The sequence below is a fragment of the Megalobrama amblycephala genome, linkage group LG5 (assembly GCF_018812025.1).
Source record: "Megalobrama amblycephala isolate DHTTF-2021 linkage group LG5, ASM1881202v1, whole genome shotgun sequence".
Taxonomy (NCBI): domain Eukaryota; kingdom Metazoa; phylum Chordata; class Actinopteri; order Cypriniformes; family Xenocyprididae; genus Megalobrama; species Megalobrama amblycephala.
The window spans coordinates 6,404,544-6,426,694 of NC_063048.1; the positions used below are offsets into that span (position 1 = coordinate 6,404,544).

General features: G+C 38.4%; 1 long non-coding RNA gene across 1 annotated transcript; it reads right to left on the minus strand.

Moving 5' to 3' along the window:
• Positions 1-273: 273 nt before the first annotated feature.
• On the minus strand, positions 274-1,201 carry LOC125268362. The gene is made up of 4 exons (XR_007184871.1): positions 1,157-1,201; positions 936-1,054; positions 717-822; positions 274-418 (listed from the first exon to the last, which is right to left on the minus strand). It is a non-coding gene; the product is annotated as an uncharacterized LOC125268362 (long non-coding RNA).
• Positions 1,202-22,151: the final 20,950 nt, after the last annotated feature.

Below are 22,151 nucleotides of genomic sequence, written 5' to 3' on the forward strand. Positions count from 1 at the left end.
GTTTGAGCAGGATTATAACCACCACCTACTCAAACCAAGCCCACAATTTTTATTAGAATGCTTCAGCATTATTAATGCTTTCATTCCACAAAACATTCCTGTTGCATCTAAGGTTGATGAACTGCCCAAATTGCAATTAAGTTTAAGCTTCTGCCAGTGTTTTATATAGTTCTTTAGCCTAAACCAGATATCCATTTGTCTAATCAAATTAAGAACATTCTGCAGATTATGTAGTAATAAGTTTGCTGTCAGTGATTGAAAGGGAGGCAGATTAAGTCAACTGCAATTTATTTGTGTAGTGCATTTTTACAATAAACACAAGAAAATAGAAATGCTAAAGATGCGCCGCTTCTGCTCTTCCAGGCCGTTTTTAGGTCTTCTACAAAAGACGTTTCCTCACCAATTGACAACGTGTGCTCTGACATGAGGACAGAATCAATTGCATTATAAAGTTTTCCATCGAGATCCGAGAGAACACTAAATCCATTTTACAATTCCCATTTCTCTCATTTGTAATTAAAGGGAGAAAAAAAAAAAAAAAATATATATATATATATATATATATATATATATATATATATATATATATATATATATATATATATATATATATATATATATATATATATATATATATATATATATATATATATATATATATATATATAATAATAATAATAATAATAATAATAATATTATTATAACTCATACTCAACTCATACACAGGAGAATGTCACTTCTATGTACTTATTGTCGATGTGATGATGATCAGTGAAGGACAAATACGAAGCATTTATATGACAAGATGATTTTCCATTACACCTTAAAAAAAAAAAAAAAAAAAAAAAAAAAAAAAAAAAAAAAAACACCCCTCACATTATATCATACATAATGATTCTTAAAATGACACTATTCTATATAGATTTGTGCTATACCTGGAACGCAGGCCACTAGTCTGAAGGAAGTAACAGTCTGGTGTGGCTGCCGAGTTAATCAAGGCAGATACGATCCTGCCGTCCATAACTTGCATGTTGAACAGCAATAATACCATCCTCTGAAACAAACAGGCATTCATGATCATTTCATAAGTGATGGTTAGCCAGGGGAAAAAAAATAAATAAAATAAAAAAATAATAATAAAAAAGGGGATTCTTACCACAGTCAATGACACATTCATTGACTTGACAGGTTATGGTTCTCGCTACAGTCATGTTGCAGAATAGGAATGAGTCAATTTTAACAGGATTTACCAAGAATGTTGTGATCAAATTTAAGGTGTAAATGGTGCACATCAAATCACAGACTTACTCAATGGGCTACAATAATAAGACACAGCCAGGTATTTGAAAGTCCATTAGTTTAGGCATTAGTTGCAGGAACAGAACAGCTTTTTCTTCCATCACACCTGATACATAGAAAGAGACAAGTGCTTAAGAACGAAACTTACAAAAAGCAGTTTGACAGAAATGCACAAAAACAAAAACAAAACAACCACACAAACAAGTTCTGTTAATCCTACCGAGCAGACATAGTAGAGAGAGTGGTTTCTTGGGAGCATTGAACATTTGAGAGCTGATTAGCTGGTCTTCCTGTAGAGCATGTTGTGCCATCAGTCCATCCATAGTTGGCTTCAATGACAGTTATGTATCCCCAGTCTGACAAAGGAAAGAGATTGAGTAACACTAAAGTTTAAACACACCGTGAATGAATCTAGAGTACTCACCACAGCTGAGGTCTGCAGATCCTCCTTCACAGGTCACTGTTGTTACTGCACTTGCAGAGATGACGCATGCTGTGTAGGTGAGAAGATACAGAAAAAAAAAATATTTGAAATGACTTTGACCTGTAGGCTACTTCAATTTTTTTTTTTTTTTTTTTTTTAAAGTGACATTGTACTTTTATAATGGCACAAATTACCATGTTGACACAGCAACAGCAGTACTGTAAAAAAAAAAAAAAAAAAAAAAAAAAAAGAAAGAAACAAAGAAAATGAAATCATTGAATTGAAAATACTGAATTGCATGTGACGTTGGGGTTGGAGGTACTTACAAGTGATCCAGTTTCTCCGTTTCACCAGCATCGTAGAGTTGTACTGTTTAAAACAAACTGATTGTAGGATTGGATTGATATTCTGTTATTTAATGCAATGAACTTACTAATTGTTTTATGGAGAATATACTAGAGCCATCAGTTCTTGTCTTTACCCAGTTCCTGACCCACTATGAGACATCATTGATTTTCTATAGACTAGGCCTACATGAATTTAGAAATTTTAAATGAAATGATCGCATTCACTTTGTGCCTAATTGCATGGGCAATAAAAACGCTGTAAGGCTCAATGGACAACAACTGCAAGGCGAGTAGCCCTGGGCAATTCCACACAAAAGGTCATCCTTATCATGGATCATTTAAAACATTATAAAACACATAGGAACTGCATCATCAGGACTGGACACTGCAGGCTATAAAGGTTTACATATTTCAACACATTCAACACATTTAGATAAGCTTATTAAGATGATAATAATGGATTACTCAGAGAAATCAATAAAAACAATTGTTGAATTAGTTTACAAAGTGCAAATGTAAAATCAAAGCAAAAAACTTACCTTCAAAACAAAATTCTCTGCTGAACTAACACCACCGCTCTGTGTTTATGAGTCCTCTACAAAGTGTGAATTAACACAGTGTTGCAGTTAATTAGATAATTAAGTGATGGTTGAGCATTAGAGATGACACCTGCTGTTACCGAGGAGAATCACCAAAATAAGAGAATGAGCAGAAACACATGGCGTCACTGCTGCAGCGTGAAATGCGGCTGGAGGACAGGGAGAGAATCCTATCACAAACTCAATATTCCTATGTTTTGTTAGTGATGGACAGATCGAGGCTTCGCTGAACACTGAAGGAGTTAAAGCAAATGTGCCGTAATGTGTCGAGGCTTTGAAACAATCTGACCCCTGTCTCCACGGTGACCCCTAGTGGCCAGAACAGTGTAAATGCGACAAAACTCAGGCCAAACATGCATAAAATATCTTTTACAAATCTATTGCAAAAGTTTTATTGAAAGTAAAATCTATCAAATACAATTAACTAAACATCTAATAAGATTAAATATTAAGTGTAATATGTGTTCTTTTATCAGGGTGTGTTTTCTTTGTTCCATGGCTCAAGCTAAACAGGCAAATAAGAGATTACAGTTTTTCTCGATTGCTTAAACACATTTCTTGAAACTATGCCACATAAACACAAATAACGTCTCACCCAATACCCCAGACATCCTATTTTCAGGTCAAAATGAAGCTCTCCACTCAAAACCATTCACTCTTGCTGAAAAACCAAACTTTGCCCTCAGACATCACACACAAGCCCTCAAAAACACACACACTACAACATAGTCTTACACACTAGTGAGATAAATTCAAAATATTACTACAAAACCAAAACCAGTAATAAGTTGTGTTGTGGTTCTCCCCCTCAAGGAACTTTTCACATGATGAACACGTGTATACATTTGCACATTTTTATTCCTTAATGTACTGTGCAGTACAATATACCAAACAACAAAAACATTCTGCCCCAGCATCACATCTTTGCCCCAAGCAGCTACATCTGAGCCTGCTTCAGCTTTCCACAAGGAGACAGCGAGTGAAGTGGCAACTTCACTTCAAGAGGCTTCCCTTTTCCAGGACACCGACACAAACATTTCACCACAGGAGTGTAGTGGTAAGACTTCCACAACACAAATCAGCACAATGCCAAAAGACTTGTCTGCAATTGATGAACCACCCTCACAACATGAGGTGACCGCATTTCCTTACACTAAGTTTGCCGTAAAGAATCGTTGCTTTTCCCAAAAATGGTACAATGAATTCACACGGCTTGAATATAGTTCAACAAATAATGCTGTGTTTTGCAAAGCATGTCGCCATTTTCCCGACCCGTGTGCAGACAAATCATTCATCTACGATGGGTTCAAAGACTGGAAACACCTCCGCAGGTCATGTATCAGACACCAAGCCAGCAAATCACATTCCCTTTCTCTATGTAAATATGAGGCATGTAAAGCAGCCTGTACCCAAGGAACTGTTTTAAACCAGCTCTTTCGGGGTGACCAAACATTTGTGGAGAAAAACCGTGAACACATGAAAGTGGTCATTGACATTGTTATGTTCTGTGCAAAACAAGGCATCACTTTACGTGGCCACAGGGTGAATGAAGAGGCCTTAAATAAGGGCAGTTTTTTGGAACTGTTTAGCTTAATTGCATGGCCCAAAACATGACCCAAAGGTACAAAATCGTCTCCAGGAGTTACCCAAAAACGCCCAACTAATGAGTGCAGAAATTCAGAAAGAGTTGCTTGAATGTGCAGCCTCCCTGCTTCTACAAAAGATCAAGGCTGAGTTGGTTTTAAAATACAGATGCAGATTTTATTGACAAAGTCAATATTTAAAATTTCATGCAATGAATATTGAGTTGTCACAAGAGTTCTGTTGAAATAAAGTAAATATGATGTAATTTAGGTTTTAAAATACAGATGTTAAGTTGTCTTTTATTTATGTGACAAAGTCAATCTTTAAAATTTCATGCAATGAAGTTGTCACAAGAGCGGCCATTTAACCGAGACTGCTTTACTGTCGGTCACTGAAGCCCTGTGAATTGCGAAAGCTGATTCCAAATCATCAGTTCTCATTCTCTTGGATCTGTCTGCTGCCTTCGACACTGTGAATCATCAGATCTTTCTGTCCACCCTGTCATCACTGGGTATCACAGGAACTCCACTTCACTGGAGAGGGGAGGTATCCAAAGCTCATCAACTGATCATGGGGGTTCCTCAGGGTTCAGTTCTTGGACCCCTCCTCTTCTCCATATACACTACATCACTGGGTCCCATCATACAGGCACATAGTTTCTCCTACCATTGCTATGCTGATGACACGCAGCTCTACCTTTCATTTCAACCAGATGATCCCACAGTAGCTGATCCCACAAATCTCAAGCTGTCTGACGGACATCTCGCCATGGATGAAAGAACATCACCTGCAGCTCAACCTGGCAAAGACTGAGCTTCTCGTCTTCCCTGCCAATCTTGACTCTACAGCACGATTTCACCATCCAGCTAGGTGCATCATCAATTACCCCATCAAGATCGGCCAAAACTCTTGGAGTAATCTTTGATGACAGGTATGACTTTTGATGACATAACAGGTTTAAGAACTAAAAGAACTCTGAATGTTTAAATACAATAATACAATACACAAAAATATATATAAAGCAAAATTTTCAAACAGATAAAAGTGCAAAAGAATTAAGCTATAAAGAACAACAGATAACACTTTACAACAAGGTCTCATTATTTAATGCATTAACTAAGATTGAGCAATAGCTACATTTGTTACAGAAAGTATTATTTTTTGTTAATGTTAGTTAAGAAATACGACTTATTGTTAGTTTTATCTCAGGTCCATTAAATAAGTTATTTTGATTTTAGTAATGGTATTAAACAGAAACTAAGAAATTAACATTAACTAAGAATAATTAATGCTTAATAAGTATTTTTCATTGTCAGTTTGGTAATAAGGAATTAAAGGGTTAGTTCACGCAAAAATGAAAATTATGTCATTAATGACTCACCCTCATGTCGTTCCACACCCGTAAGACCTCCGTTCATCTTCGGAACACAGTTTAAGATATTTTAGATTTAGTCCGACAGCTTTCTGTCCCTCCATTGAAAGTGTAGGTACGGTGCACTGTCCATGTCCAGAAAGGTAATAAAAACATCATCAAAGTAGTCCATGTGACATCAGTGGGTTAGTTAGAAGATTTTGAAGCATCTAAAATACATTTTGGTCCAAAAATAACAAAAACTACGACTTTATTCAGCATTGTCTTCTCTTCCGGGTCTGTGTATGGTCCTGTCCCAAATGGCACACTCCGGACTTGTGGACTTCCTCAGAGTCCACACTTTGGTGACGTCATGTAGTGCAGACCTATAGGGCCCTTGGTGCGAGTCCACGAGGGCGCATTGAGAGGTATTTTTGGGACAGACTCGATCGTCATGCCGGAAATAACGGTCTGGTTGTTTTTTGACAGGAGCTGCAGGTTCGGGGATAATATTTAGCATCAAGAACAGGTTACTTTTCTTTTGCAAAATATTATCTCCATGTCAACTACACAGCCTGCTTTTGCTCATGCCACCTGGGCATTAGACAAATATGTATATGCTTATTTAACTAATGTATACAGTTGTAATAATACACAATGTTCCATTTGAACTAAGATTACATAAGGCATAAGGCAAGAGAAGCTGTTATACCTTTTATTTTACCGCGCACTTGCATAAACACCACATCCGTAGGGGCTGCCATTGTTGTTTCGCGGGTATGTGACGTCAGAACCCGTAACTGGGAGTACATCAATCTAGTACGAGTTCACGGGTGGGAAGTCACGGCTTTGACTGCTGTTCCAGTGCACTTTCACGGGTAGAAGGTTGGAAAAACACGGGTTACGATTTGCCTGGAACGCGGCATTAATCCACAGTGACGCTGCTTCTTCTTCTTCTACGGCGGTTGGCATCCAGCTTATTGGTGCATTACCACCCCCTTCTGCTCCGGACTGTGACACGATTAGGACATCCGCGATATGCACACCTACGCACCATTTTAAAAAATATAGCAATACCAAAATACAAACAATGTAGAATAGCTTGAATACAGCGTGCGTCTCCCTCAGACTGTAAACGAAGCTCGGGCGCACTACATAACACGTCATCAGTGTCACAGTCCGGAGCAGAAGGGGGCGGTAATGCACCAATAAGCTGGATGCCAACCGCCATAGAAGAAGAAGAAGCGTCACTGTGGATATACACAGACCCGGAAGAGAAGACATTGCTGAATAAAGTCGTATTTTTGTTATTTTTGGACCAAAATGTATTTTAGATGCTTCAAAAACTTCTAACTAACCCACTGATGTCACATGGACTACTTTGATGATGTTTTTATTACCTTTCTGGACATGGACAGTGCACCGTACCTACACTTTCAATGGAGGGACAGAAAGCTCTCAGACTAAATCTAAAATATCTTAAACTGTGTTCCAAAGATGAACGGAGGTCTTAAAGGTTTGGAACGACATGAGGGTGAGTCATTAATGACATAATTTTCATTTTTGGGTGAACTAACCCTTTAACATGTTAACTAATGAAGCCATATGTCTTAGCCATAAGCCATAAGTTTTACTGAACAATAACAAATAATCAGAACATTTCTAATCATTAGGGCATGTTGTAGTCCAGATTAAAATATAAAAATGTTTAAGTTTGAAAATAAATAGCCTTTTAAGTCTTTAAGTATTAAGTATGTGGTGCTGTGATGAACAACTCTGAGCGGACCGGAGCATTTTAACTTCACTAGCGCAGTTGCTTTGTTTGCGGGGTTTCCGGGGTAACCACTGCATTCTGCTGTTCCAGTGCCCTCTGCTGTCAGAGAGTGAACGTGCACTTTCATTCAGCGCGTGATATATCGCATTACCGAATATCGGCACATGTCTAGTTGTGGGGTGTACTCATTTTTTGCATCATCCTAATTTGAGTAAAACTGAAAAATGTGTAATCTAAGTTATATTTTTAACCTTACTTTCATGTTATAAGTTAAACAGATAGACAGACTTAGTCTTGTCAACATTTTGGAAATTGTTTTTGTTTTCACTGAGATATTGTTTAAAATGTTACTTTTAAAAGGGGGTGTACTCATTTACACTGAGCACTATCAGGGCCGGATTATCCATAGACGGGATTGGGCGAGTGCCCTGGGGCACCAGCCAATAGGGGGGCACCAAGTGATTAAGATAATGACTAGAAATGACTAGAAATGACTATACTTGAAAATATATTTCATGTTTTATATATATATATATATATATATATATATATATATATATATATATATATATATATATATATATATATATTTGCTGGAAGAGATACACAAAATGAACAGTTAATAGTACAATACAGAAATAATATAAAATATATGCATAAAAAATTGCGATTGGGTCAGGTCACGATTTGCTCCCTCCCCCAGTCAGAGTTGTGCCCACCAATTTATAATATAAAAATACAAAATGGATAGACATCAGCTTAGCGGTTGTGCGAAACGTAAATTAAAAAAATACAAAATAACACGACACTTAGCCACCCTTCAAAAAGTTCCAGCGATATCAAATTGTTTTCTTCAAAATGAAGAAAAGACAGAGACATCGGCAACACCAGTAGAAGGCACTAGCAGCGAAACTAATGCCTCCGATACGACTCAAGCAGCAGCTACTGTGAGCAAAGGCAGTAACCAGGTTCAGGAGAGTGGAGGCGACCGAGAGAGTGATGGGGCTCAGGAGGTTGATGGAAATAACACATGTAGGCTGGACTCGGAAGTTCAGTTGCAGCAGCCGCCAGAGGATTTTCCCATCTCAACAGACCCTGACCTATGGGGAGCTATTACGGACCACGTCAGGGAAGTTGCTATTTCTCAAGGTCCTGCGGCCTTTCAGAATAGGGCACCTAAATACCCAGCATCTGTGTGGGACATCGGTATTGGAGGTAAAACGCGATCACTTACCAATGATTTATTGCATTGTTGCCTCCCAAACAATGAGGTAGTGTCTAGAGAGTGGTTAATTTACTCACCATCAGCAGGAACGGTTTACTGCTTTGCCTGTAAACTGCTGTCCTCACAATGTAATGCTTTTAAACACATAGAAAAGTATGGTCAGAAGGGACAAGGGACAACATCATACCTGTCATCTACTGTGTGTGATGAGTTAATTTGCTTAATGGGTGAGAAAGTAAAGAAAACAATTGCAGACGAACTACAGCATGCTAAGTATTTCTCAGTCATCGTAGACTCAACCCCTGATATGTCGCACGTTGACCAGTTGACATTCATTTTTAGATTTGTCAGCGAAGAAGGGAAAGTGGTGGAGAGATTCATTGGTTTTGAGCCTATTCACAGCCACACTGGAGTAAGTCTTGCTGAATGCGTAATAAAAATGGTTCATGATCTGGGGTTAGAAAATTGCTGGGACAAAGTTACGACAACGCCAGTAACATGGCTGGTAAATATAACGTTTTCAGGCACATCTAAAAAAAAAAGAAACCCTCTGATTCATTATGTGCCTTGTGTGGGACATTCGCTTAATCTTGTTGGTGTAAACAGCATTGACAACAGCTGTAAAGATGTGAGTGATTTCTTTGATCTGCTTCAGTCACTGTATGCGTTTTGTGCCGCATCCCCTCACCGTTGGAGTCGGATATTTAACAACAAGGATGTGAAGATCAGCTGTACTCTTAAACCACTGTCAAATACTAGATGGAGTTGTAGAGCTGACTCCACCAAAGCTTTGCGAGAAAACTACAGTGCAATAAGAGAGGCCTTGGGAAGGTTCGCAACAGATGCAGAGGAGAAGAATGACGCGAAGCGCTAGGCTGCTGTGCTCTGTCATAAACTTGATAAACTAGAGACTGCAATAATGGCGAATCTATGGGATACTGTGCTGAGTAGGTTCAAAGCCACAAGTGACACGTTACAGCAACGTGACATAAACTTAGATACTGCACAGCGATTGCTGGAATCTCTGCATTTGTTTGTGGCATCACTCAGAGGTCAATTTTCTCAGTTTGAAAAGTCATCTCGGGACATTAAGTATGTGAGTCAGTTCTATAAACACGAGACACACCGGGTAAGAAAAAGAAAAATATTTGCAGATGAGTCGACTGAGAATGACGAGATCCTAAATGGAAGTCAGCGATTTCAGGTGGAAACATATAATGTGATCATTGACAGGTTGCTGTCCTGTCTTGCTAAACGCATTGATGCATACAGGGACTTGAATGGACTATTTGGGGTTTTGTTTGATACCGATACAGACTGTGATTGTGTGCATAAACGTGCTGATGCGCTCTCATCCACATATCCAGATGACCTGGACAAAGACTTTGGAGATGAACTTCTGCAGTTCAAGAATTTCGTGCGGGAAGAGAAAAATCGTTCACCAGATTATTTGCTGTCGATTCTATGAAAAAATGGGCTACAAACTACATTCCCAAGTGTATTTGTTGCACTACACTGTGTTAATCCGGGCCCGAGCACTATGTGTAGCATATATTTAAAATATATTTTGGCCAGAAAAAAAAAATGCAGTATGGGATGTATCCCTTAAGCTACAGTCAATGAGCAATTGTTGTTCCTTTATAATGAGATACAAAGTCACTCTTCAAAAACCTTTTCTATCTTGCTTCCTAATCTAGCTGTATAACAACATCACCTCCACAACCTTTTAAGCAAGGCCTATGTAATTAAGTAATGTTTGTCTGATTTAAGCCAGGTTTCTGTTAAACAAAGCACATCATGTCAATGCTCCTGGCAAACATTTGACTATGGCAGCAGGTGTCTCAATTTAATGTTCCATATGATAGAATCTCCAATTACCATTTCAACAGGCTTCTTCCAAGTTGTTACTCATTTGCCTTGCTGCAGGGGCTCTGCTGCTGGAAACCAAAGCATGCATGTGGAAAGCAAATTGTAACAGTCTAACATAAGCATGTTAAAGAAAGGAATGACAAAGAACTCGGGGGGGGGGGGGGGGGAGGCTATATTTACATTGGAAAACCAAAAAGACATACCCCTCAATAGGCAACAACTAGAAGCCAAAAGAAAAAAGATACTGGTTGGAGGAGGAGGCAATAGCATACTTTCAGTACAGGAAAAACTAAGGTTGAGCTGGGGGAACCAGAGGGCCAAGGCGAAGCTGAGAGATTGACAGTCCAAGGTGGAGCCAGGGGATCAAGAGACCAAGAGTCTGGAGGATGAGGGACCCCAATGGAGCCGAAAGGATGGAGGACTACAGTTATGCCGAGGGATTTGACTGTTTGAATCTCTGACTGAGTTTGCACCAGTTTCCCCCACAACACAATATTAGGCGAATTGGAGACACTAAAGGCTTGTCAAAGTAGTCGGGTCACTGTTCTTTTCACACTGCATGACTATCTTGGCCAGAATTCAGTCACTGCTGTGTTCAAACTGCACGATGGATCGGCGACAGAAGGTTTCACACTGCATGACTTTACAATAGGAAGAATCGCCGACAACACTGTCTGGCACGCAAACTACGTTTCACAACCAAACACACGCGAGACATGACAAGGAAACAACGCGATATCACGCGTTCAAGACCGGAGTTCTCACGTGAGACTGGCCCTGCGTCTCAATCAGCTCCCTAGCTCCCTAGGTCGTGAATCAGTATATAATGAAAGTGAATGTGGCTGATACTCTGATCAGTGCCCTGACTACTGAACTAGAGAGCTGATTGAGACACACGGTGGCATTATTATTAAAAATAGTAGCCCGCAAGAAGCTTGAAATACGAATTGCCTGTGCGCTGATTTGCAGCGAAAACAACAAAAAGAAAAGAATATGGAGGAAGAAATGGTTGGGGAGACTGTGGATTGTGTGTTCTGCAACGAGAGTTGGAGCTAAGATTCTCTCAGATCGCGTCTTTGCTCATTCACACTGCGTGATTGTCACTCACGTGAACGAGCAGCGGTTTGCCTGTGATTTCGGGCATTTGTCGGCGATTTCTCAAAACCCGTCGGCGAGCCAAAATCGGGGCTAAAATCGTGCAGTCTGAACTCGGCTTAAGCGCGTGCACTATGAGCAGATGATGAGAGTCAGTATGTCAGCTTCATCTTTGCAGCCGACAATGATTCAGAAAACATTACTTTATTAATAAACAATGAAAATGCCTCCTTGCTGTTTTGGTCACATTCATAAGACCAATGTCGATTCGTAAATCCCAGTCAGTGGCGGACTGGGACAGTAAATCAGGCCGGGAATTTGACTCCACCCCAGGCCACCTCTGCTGCTGCAGTCACCACCACCAAATTCATGTGTCCACCAGCCTGCTAAACTTATAGGGTAACCCTGTTAGTTGATGTAACAGGTAGACTACCATTCATAATATGAATGGATAAATAAATAAACCCTCAAAAACTCACTAGGAATAGACCATCTATACTACCACACCAAAGACAAATATAAAATTGGCTTACACATTTTAAGAAGGGATAATAAAAGATACATATTCACATGTTAAAATATTTATATTTTATATATTTCCAACGCTCAACTCAAGTATATCAAACGTATCAGAAACACAAACAAAAATAAACTTAACAAAAGCTAGGACAATGTATGTAACAGATAACAATGTTTACTCAATAATGATGAAAGCGTCCATCTGCCAAATGATTAAGTAAATATTAGGGGTGGAACAGTTCAACTTTTTTACGGTTCGGTTTGTTTCATAGTTTTAGAGTCACGGTTTCGGTACCGTTGTTACAACGGCGTTGTATATGCTATATTTATGGAAAAACTATACTTTCAAAAATATATATATTTTCTCATATTATTTAGAATATTCTAATTAAAAAAAACAGCACAATTAAATATAATAGATAAAAGATACAAATAAAATAAACTGACTTCAGTTTTTTTTTTTTTTTTAGGGAGGTCTAGCATTAGTTTTTAGGTACAGAAATTGAATAAAGTAACAATGTAAAACAGCATTGCATTTTGGACTATACATTAAAGATTATTCTTTATTAAAGTTACAAAAGCTTTTTAATCAAGAGCAGTGAGTGATTTCTTCGTTGAACCCTGATTGTTTTACGTGTTATTTATATTAAACCATATTACAGATGCTTCATCAGATTTAAGTTGAACAGCGGTCCGAGCGCGTGCCGAACCGAGTGTGGAGAACCGAACGGATCGATTTTTTTCCCCACCCCTGGTAAATATTATGTAAATGTAATTCTGACCGACCTGTTCCCTTACCGGCGAACATGGCTGGGATTTTGCAGCAACTTGCTGCGTCTGTGGCCAGGGCTTTTCTCCTTTTTATGCGTTCCCTCTCTGCTCCTCCTTTGCGTTTACGCTCCATTTTTTGCACTATTTTTCAAGATAAAGCCTGCCTCTATATAGCCAATTAGGCAGTGCTTCGCTGATGTTGGGTCATGTGGTGGTGTCATTTTCACTCCGCGATCGCCTGATTCGTAGATTCATAAGTGCGTCAATTAATTCGCAGTTGCATACAGCCTATTGCACGTCAGTCTGATCGACAGCACAGCGACAGCCGGCAGGCCAGAATGACCATCAGGCCACCGGGAAATGTCCCGGTGCTCCCGATGGCCAGTGCGCCCCTGATCCCAGTCGATCTTTTGGCTATATGCTGTTTACAGTTGATGAATAAACAGAAGGCCTACATAGTGCGCCTCGCATCCAATAAATCGCAACAGGCTTAAAGATTTGTGTTGCTTTTGATATGGAACAAAGTCCAAATTCTGTCCTTTTCATTAAGAAATTCAAGCAATAAATACCGTTTTGGCGCTCTTTAATGTGGCGTGGTAGATCGTTAGCTTCTGGGCACTCACCTGCGTTAGTTTAATTTTTGTTCTGGATCCAGTGCTCTGCTGCTACATTGGAGCTCACTCGCCACCAACTGAACAGAATTAAAGTTACAATTTACATTAGATCACCCTCAGTGTAATCTGTCAACGTGACGGACGGCTTTCAGATTTTTCCGTCATTGATAAAAAAATTCCATCAATGACGGATAATTTTCGGTTAACGCAACCTCTGGTCCAGACATAACCAACCTATCTGCATGGGTTGCTTTGGTAATGACATACAGTAGGTGTACTTACATTTGTGACGAGCCTTTCAAAACAGATGCAAATAAGAAATAAGTACAGAACTCCTCCGTCGGAGAATGGTATATACAGTATTGTGATGTTCCATGCTGTAGTCACGGCTAAAATCTTTGCACATTTAAATACCATGTGAATATTTCCGGCATTTCCTTCACCGGTTTTGACTTTATCATTGTGTTTTGGCTTAAGAGTGACACAAAAGACCATTTGAAATCCGATTTGAGCAGCCAGAATGTCCAGACTAAGACACAGCTGTAAAAATCTGATTGGAATCGCATATCAAACCACCTCCAAATGTGGTTTGAATCAGATTTGGTAAAAAATGTAATGTGTGGTTTTTATTTGTTTGTTTGTTTGTTTTGCTGTCTGTACTTTCAAAAACCCATCTGGATAAAATCTGGATATGCAAAAAATCTGACAAAAAGCTGGCAGTCTGCTTTTAGGTGTGGGTGTGAGTGAGAGTCGCCCTGTGATGACCTGTTCATGGTGTTTCCCTTCTTGGTCCAAAATGCTGGGTAGACGCTACAGGAATAGCAGATTAAATGGAACTGAATGATTTTTTTTTTTTTTTTTTTTTTTTTTGCTAATTTGCTAGAGTAATTTTAGCATTTAGACATAGGTATCAGATTTTGTTTCGGCCATGTTTCTTTGTGTTTTGGTCCTGTCTTCACGTTTCACACAGCTCATAATTTACCCGGGGTTAACAACTAATCCTGGGTAATCATAAGATGAAGTTTCACACTGTACATTCCTCAACCCTGGGTTAACGTTCTTATTTGCATATTTGTGGTGTCAGTAGTTGCGTTTCCATTACCCTTTAAATTGCGCGAATTGAAAATACGCTCAATGGAAACACATCAAATTTAGTAAAAACTTCCATTTATCGCAAAACAGTTTTTGCGCTCGCTAGTTTTTAAACTAATTAAAGACAAACAAATTACAGAAATATAAGAGCACCTTGAGCACCTGCTCTTTTTCTTCCTCGAGAATGTGCCCTTTTTCTGGGGTGTTTTTTTTTGTTGTTGTTAAATAAATGAATATATAATCCTGTTTGCGCACAGCTTCCCTGTCAAACAAATATATTTACTGAATAAAAAATACTATATATCAGGTCAGCTTTGTCGAGTTCAGATGCCCTCCCTCCGCGACACGCTATTCATTCCCGTGTGCACGCACAAGACTAGGAAACAAAAACTACACTGGCAACTACATGAAAGAAGTATTCCAATAACACCAAAAGATTTATTGATTTGTGCAAAATAAACAAATTATTGTGAAACGATGTCCCTCTTCTTGGTGCAGTCATTTATTCTAAATATATAGCTACTTGAAAATAGTAGTAGAAAACATGCACATTGTGGCATAGTTTCCTTTGCTGTTGCCTGCTCTTGTGATAAACCTAGTGAATACTAAAGAAGACAAATCTGTGGAGTATGAAACAATTCCGTGAGTGTGAGGTAATAAAAATAAATAGGTAAGGAAGTCAGAGTTGTGTTAATACTTAGGCCTTAGGCCTTAGGACTTAATTGTGATGATTTTGGCTCACATTTAAGAAAATCCCACCAATTCACTATCTTGTCAGGCTTCTGAAAAGTATGTTCATTTCTATGCACTCAATACTTGGTTGGGCCTCCTTTTGCATGAATTACTGCATCAATACAGCATGGCATGGAGGTGATCAGCCTGTGGCACTGCTGAGATGTAATGAAAGCCCAGGTTGCTTTGATAGCGGCCTTCAGATCATCTGCATTGTTGGGTCTTGTTTCTCTTATCTTCCTCTTGACAATTCCCCATAGATTCTCTATGGGTTCAGATCAGGCGAGTTTGCTGGCCAATCAAGCACAGTAACACCATGGTCATTGAACCAGCTTGTGGTACCTTTGACAGTGTGGGCAGGTGCCAAGTCCTGCTGGAAAATGAAATCAGCATCTCCATAAAGCTTGTCTGCAGAAGGAAGCATAAAGTGCTCTAAAATTTCCCGGTAGATGGCTGCGTTGACTGTGGACTTCAGAAAACACAGTGGACCAGCACCAGCAGATGACATGGCAGCCCAAATTATCACTGACTGTGGAAACTTCACACTGGACTTCAAGCAACATGGTTTCTGTGCCTCTCCACTCTTCCTCCAGACTCTGGGACCTTGATTTTCAAATGAAATGCAACATTTTCTTTCATCTGAAAAGAGGACTTTGGACCACTGAGCAACAGTCCAGTTCTTTTTCTCCTTAGCCCAGGTAAGACGCTTCTGACGTTGTCTTTGGTTCAGAAGTGGCTTGGTACGTGGAATGTGACAGTTGTAGCCCATTTCCTAAAGACGTCTGTGTGTGGTGGCTCTTGATGCACTGACTCCAGCTTCATGAATATGCTTTGGCACAGCACTCTACGAACAGCCAGCTCTTTCAGCAATGACCCTCTGTGGCTTACCCTCATTGTAGAGGGTTTTGATGATTGTCTTCTGGACAACTGTCAAGTCAGCAGACTTCCCCATGACTGCTGTTGGGATTACTGACCTAAACCCAGTATTTATACCCTGAGAATGGTAATTTAATAGAACATGAAATTAAATATTCTAATAATTTGAGATACTGATTTTTTTATTTTATTTTGATGAGCAGCAAACTGTAATCATCAAAATGAAAACAAAAAAGTCTGGAAATATTTTACTTTATGTCTAATAAATCTAGAATATTTTTAAGTTTACATACTCAAATACCTGAACAGATTGGATATGGCAAACACTGCGCTGCCAGGTGACCCAACACAGATAACTCTGATCATTAGCTGGTCATCTACAACAGCCTGCATAACAATGGATGTCCAACCTTTTCTGTTTACATAATCCCTATACCCATCACTTAGTACTCATATGGGGATATGAGTCCCATCAATTGCACCGTAGACTTGAGGTATTCTGTGTGCCTCATAATTGCGTTGTACAATCTGTTGTGCCTCCTGCACATTTGGCAAAGCAATGTACTGTTTCATAAGTTTTGTGCATATAGCCTGCCAACCTGGCATACACCATACACACACCTGTGGACAGTGGTTTTGCTAACCCCAAATGTCTCAGCCACTACCCTGTACTCTGCACAGGTAGCCAGTTTATTAACAGCTATTGCTTTATTTGCGTTTATTTGTAGAAACTAGCTCCCTTGGGCATGATGAAGCAGGTGCTACAAGAGGCCCTATTGCATTGCACAACTCAAAAAAAGCTGATCTGTTCATCCCGAAATTCTGAATCCACAGGTCCTCCGTGAAATCGCACACTATAACTTCCCAGAAAAACCGCATACGTGGCTGCTCCAAAGTAGAGGGGGCTTGCCTTGCCATTAACGCTTATATAACACGCATACATCTCCTTTGATTATAAATAATGGGTAGTGCGGCGGCTGCGATAAATGTAAACCTACCAATATCTGTCGCCATTGTTTTTTGGAATGAATTATCACGAGAGGATGAGTTTTAGTCGCACAACATTGGTTAATGGAAACGCCGTCATTTCGCAAAGTTTTTATCGATATTTAGAAAATATCGCAAACGCAGCATGCGGCCTGTTTACATTGCGTATCCTCGTATTGCCTCGACTTAACCAGGGTTAAGCGCAGAGTAAAAAGCCCTAATATCTGCTAGTTTGACCCAGTTTCTCAGCTTGTTTGAGAATTATTCCTTTCAGCTGTTATCTCTTTAATTATCTTATTAGTTCCTGTGTATTTATACTCCCTGTTCTGTTCTGTTCTGTTCTGTTCTGTTCTGTTCTGTTCTTCGTTTTATCTACATCAATGTTGAGGTGTGTTAATGAGTTTTTCCTGCCTGTTTCGTGAGTTATTGAATTAAAGTCTGTTCCCTTGATCTATTTGTCTTTGTGCACTACTTGTGAACAACCACCAATGACAATTGGTCATTTGTAGCCATTTGTAGCTTTTTTTATTTTTTTGCCATGTCAGGAAATTCTCTCTCTCTTTTTGGCCTTGTGAGGGTGACATGAGTGCTTGGAGAACATGAGCAATGTGTGTAAATAAAAGATAAACATGCATAGCCTGCTATTGACCTCTTGAAAAACAAACACACCATGGTAACTCTTCAATGAGAGTCTGGAAAAAGCTTCACAACATTTTTGGTCAAACATATGGTATGCTTCTCACAGTGAAACTCTAGTCATCTGCTATGTGAGCCTTTCTAATGACCAACAGTACAAACAAAACATGATTCATGTTAAATTAGATACAAACCAGAATTTTATTCAATTCTCATTAGTAAATTCAACCATGGTTTATTATGTGGAATAACTTGTCTCTTTACACCCAATCAGCTGATGTATTTGTTGGCACAGCATAATGATTGTACATCTAGAATACTTTATAAAATCATACATGTTTCACATCAGTTTCCACCACACTCTAAAAAATAAAACATTGGTTCAACAAATAAAAATATGTTAACGTTTTCCACTAGAATTTTAAACTTAAGCCAATTGGGAGAATTGCATTAATTCAAAGCAATATTTTGAGTTGATCCAACATAATGTTTTAAGTAAAGTGAAGACGTTTTTTAGCCACAATAAAAACACATTTCTAAGTAACATGAACTTAATAATTGTCAACATGAATGTAACTATTTAAGTTGATCCAACATAATGTTTTAAGTAAGGTGAAGATGTTTTTTTTTTTTTTGCCACAATAAAAACACATTTCTAAGCAACACGAATGCAACTATTTAAGATAATCCAACATAATGTTTTAAGAAACATTTTGGACACAATAAAATGCATTTCTAAGTAACATGAACTTACCAAGCACTTGTCACCATGATGGTAAATCTCCAAAAACCCACATTAACAGAAACTCTTCTAAATTAGCATAACAACACACTAATTACTGCTAAATCTCCCTTACCATTAATCTTGAGCAAAAAAACATTATATAACACTTAATTTTAGCATTTGCTCTCCCTTTCAAGTGCCATGGGCAAAGCATGATGGGAAATATAAATCCCAGCCCAGTGTCACGTCTAAATTAAAAGAAGTGTTCATACAACTCAAAACAATGAAACACGTTTACACGTCATCAGATTGTATTTTACATTAACAGAACTTAAAATTAAATACATTTTTGATTAACTAAAAATGTTAAACTATGACAAGTCACGATAGTATATCGAATCAATAGGCATAATTTGTGTGTCATCCAAGCTCAATAAAATAACAATTACAAGTAAAAAGTCTAACAGCATTTCAGAACTTGATTTTTTATTTCACAACAATATATATATATTTAAGTAATGACTAAAGGTCCCCTGAATTAGTTTTTTGAGTGCAGGAGAAGTCATATGGCCACCATAATAGTTCGCTAATTAATAATTAAACCATTTAGGCATTCCACAGCACACCAGTTCTCTAATTACATCTGGTAGAAAAAGAACAAGTGAGTCTGAGAACACAGAGAGTCTGTTAAGCCTGTAATTTATGTCACAAGTCCTCAGGGCAGTGTGTGTGTGTGTGTGTGTGTGTTCTAATTGAATGAATGCCCCTACAAGCCTTTTGCTGTTCTTCCCCATATTCTCTCTTTCACTCTTAACTGCCATTAACAGTTCATGTCTTGGAAAATAGTTTCATAGCCTACAAGAATTCCGCATAAAATCACACAGTCTAGATGTGCAAATGAGCATGCCTTATGCAGAATTATAGTTTGCAAACATATGTCTTTGTGACAGAGGGATCTCTCTCACTCGGCTAAGCAACACTGGTTTTTATATACTCACCTCATCCACTATTCCCCTCTGTTAGCTCTCCGAGGAGCAGGTGCACACCCAAACAGGAGCACATGGACATTATGACATTTTTCATTCACAACTGAAAATGTTTAATTTTTGGTTTGTGTAAGATAGTGGTAGACAGGCTTCAGATTGTGGTGCTGCATCTGCCAAACCGAGCGATAGTGTTGCCAGATTGGGTCGACAATTTCCAGGCCAAAAGCTCAACAAAACCCGCCCAATCCAAGAAAAATCCACCCAAAACATTAACTGCCAAAATATTCTGATAGAATTTGATTGCCATGACAATCAAGGTTGATAAGGACCATTTTAACTCTTTAAAACAAAATAAAAAATAAATTAATTTCCCAGCAAAACAGGGAAAATATATTAAAGGTGGGGTATCCATTTTTTCAGCTACACTGTTTAGAAGTTAGTCAGGCTGATACCAACAACAAACGTCTAACCAGTCAGCATTAGGGGGCGTATGACGGTTGAGGAAAGAGAACCAGCAAGAGGGAGATTTGAAAGAAAAAGAAAAAAACACAGAAAGAGAAATGATGAGACACAATACAAAAGAGCTCAAAAGAATATCACTGGAATGAAGGTTTATGACTGGGCAAGCGCTTTAGGACCTGCGTTAATATTAGAAAAGCTTTTCAGCTCTGGAGAGAGCTAAGCGGGAAGGCCTGAAAACAGACGCGGAGGCTGCTTTGAACACCCGCTCTTAATTTGTGTTCAGAAGATGAACGAAGGTCTAACGGGTGTGGAACAACATGAGGGGGAATAATTAATGACAGAATTTTTATTTAACACCAAATTTTCTCATTATAAATTTAGTACAAAGCTCAGGATGCACCTATGTGAGCATAAGTTTAGGCCTTTGGATTTATAAAATCTGACTCTTAGAGACCTGTTGTGGAATAACAAAAGAATGGGATTTCAGAGGTACTGCCAGAACACTCCTATTTTCTTAGAAAACTTGTTTTGCAAATGAAAGGGACCCTCTGATTGGTGGAAGTGTTACACCTTCCCATTTGTATGGTGGAAATGACCTTTGCATGACACAATGTGGTTTAAGACAGTAAAGATAACAAGATCAAAATGTCACAACACACAATTGAAGGGCCTGCACTATGTGTCAGTGACCTTAATGCACACCTATGGGGCTACCAGGGGTCATTCACTACACTCTCTATTTGATGTTATTGTCTGCCATACCATAAAGTTTTACTTTACATGTATATTGACTTTTGATTTTTAGGCAGACACACTCCAGGAGAGTAAAACAAATTACAGACACATATACTGCTTTTGACATCTGTTATGATGAAATGTCCATGGGATTTTCAAAATATTTTGCAGTGAAATCAGGGATTTATTTTTAAACTTTAACCACTCACTTAATGTAGATTTTTATTTTTTAATGTTAAAATACATTCCCTTATCGAAGTTTATTGTTCACTGAGTATGCTATTCATGGGTTTATCTCCCCCAAAAGTGTAAACATTGAGCCTCCCAGGCACCATCAAAACATTGAGAGTGGTGTTGTGAAATATTTAGTTCCTGTGAGAAACTGTTCTAGTGGGTGGAGTATACATAAATATGTGTGATATTTCCTCTATTCACAAATAAATGGAACTGAAAATATTAGTGCACTCTCTTAAAATTGCAACTTGGTCAATGGATTATTTTAAAAAAGAAAATGAAGTTTCTATGTTTAGCATTACATTACATTTTTGAAACAATGCATAGTTTGTGTGATATGACAACACATTTGAGCTGTTTTGTCTGATTGATTACAGGCATTCACATAAGTAGTTAAGGACACAGCAGAACAAACTATGAGCGAATAATCTTTGCTAGTCTAGGTTAATACAGTCGTTTTACTCTTTGATGTGTTTAGCTTTTTTATTTCATTTGTGAGGCTTAAATTGTATTTGAATAGCTTGATTTGTAGCCTACCTGTCATTTGGTAACTACAGCACTGCATTGTGTTGACAACAATGCTTGAAATAAACCTCTACAAATGTATCTGTTCCCATATAAAAATGTATATAAGCTAGTCTGGTGTGAGCATTCTGTGCCATCCCTTTTTTATATTTTATTTTTTTTAAGTTTTAACAAAGCAACATCAAAATCACTAGTCTCCAAGTACTAATATATCATAATAGATTAAAGGTATAGTCCACCCATTCAAAATCAGTAGGACAGTATGACTTTTTTCCTCTGTGGAGCACAAAAGAAGATATTATGAATAACATTGGAAAACAGTAGAACCAATAAAGAAAAAAGAACATTGACAAATTTTTCATAAGTCATACAACTTTAAAACCACATGAGGATTAAAACAATGTGTTAAAATGAACCCACAAAATCATTTATTAGGGGGTTCAAGCAGAACCAAACCAGTGCAGAAAGATTCTCTGGATTTATAAAAAAAAGTTTAATTTTTTATTCACAGTTGACAAGGGGTGCCAAAATGTTCGAAGTGGGTGGGGCCACTTTTACTTAAATAGTTATAACTCTTGAATGGAATGAGACACAGAATGAGACATTTTCACCAAACTAAGCACACCTATGTAAGAGCTCATTCTGTGGATGTGGCGACTGGCCATTTGGTGGCGCTGTAACAGGAAAAAAA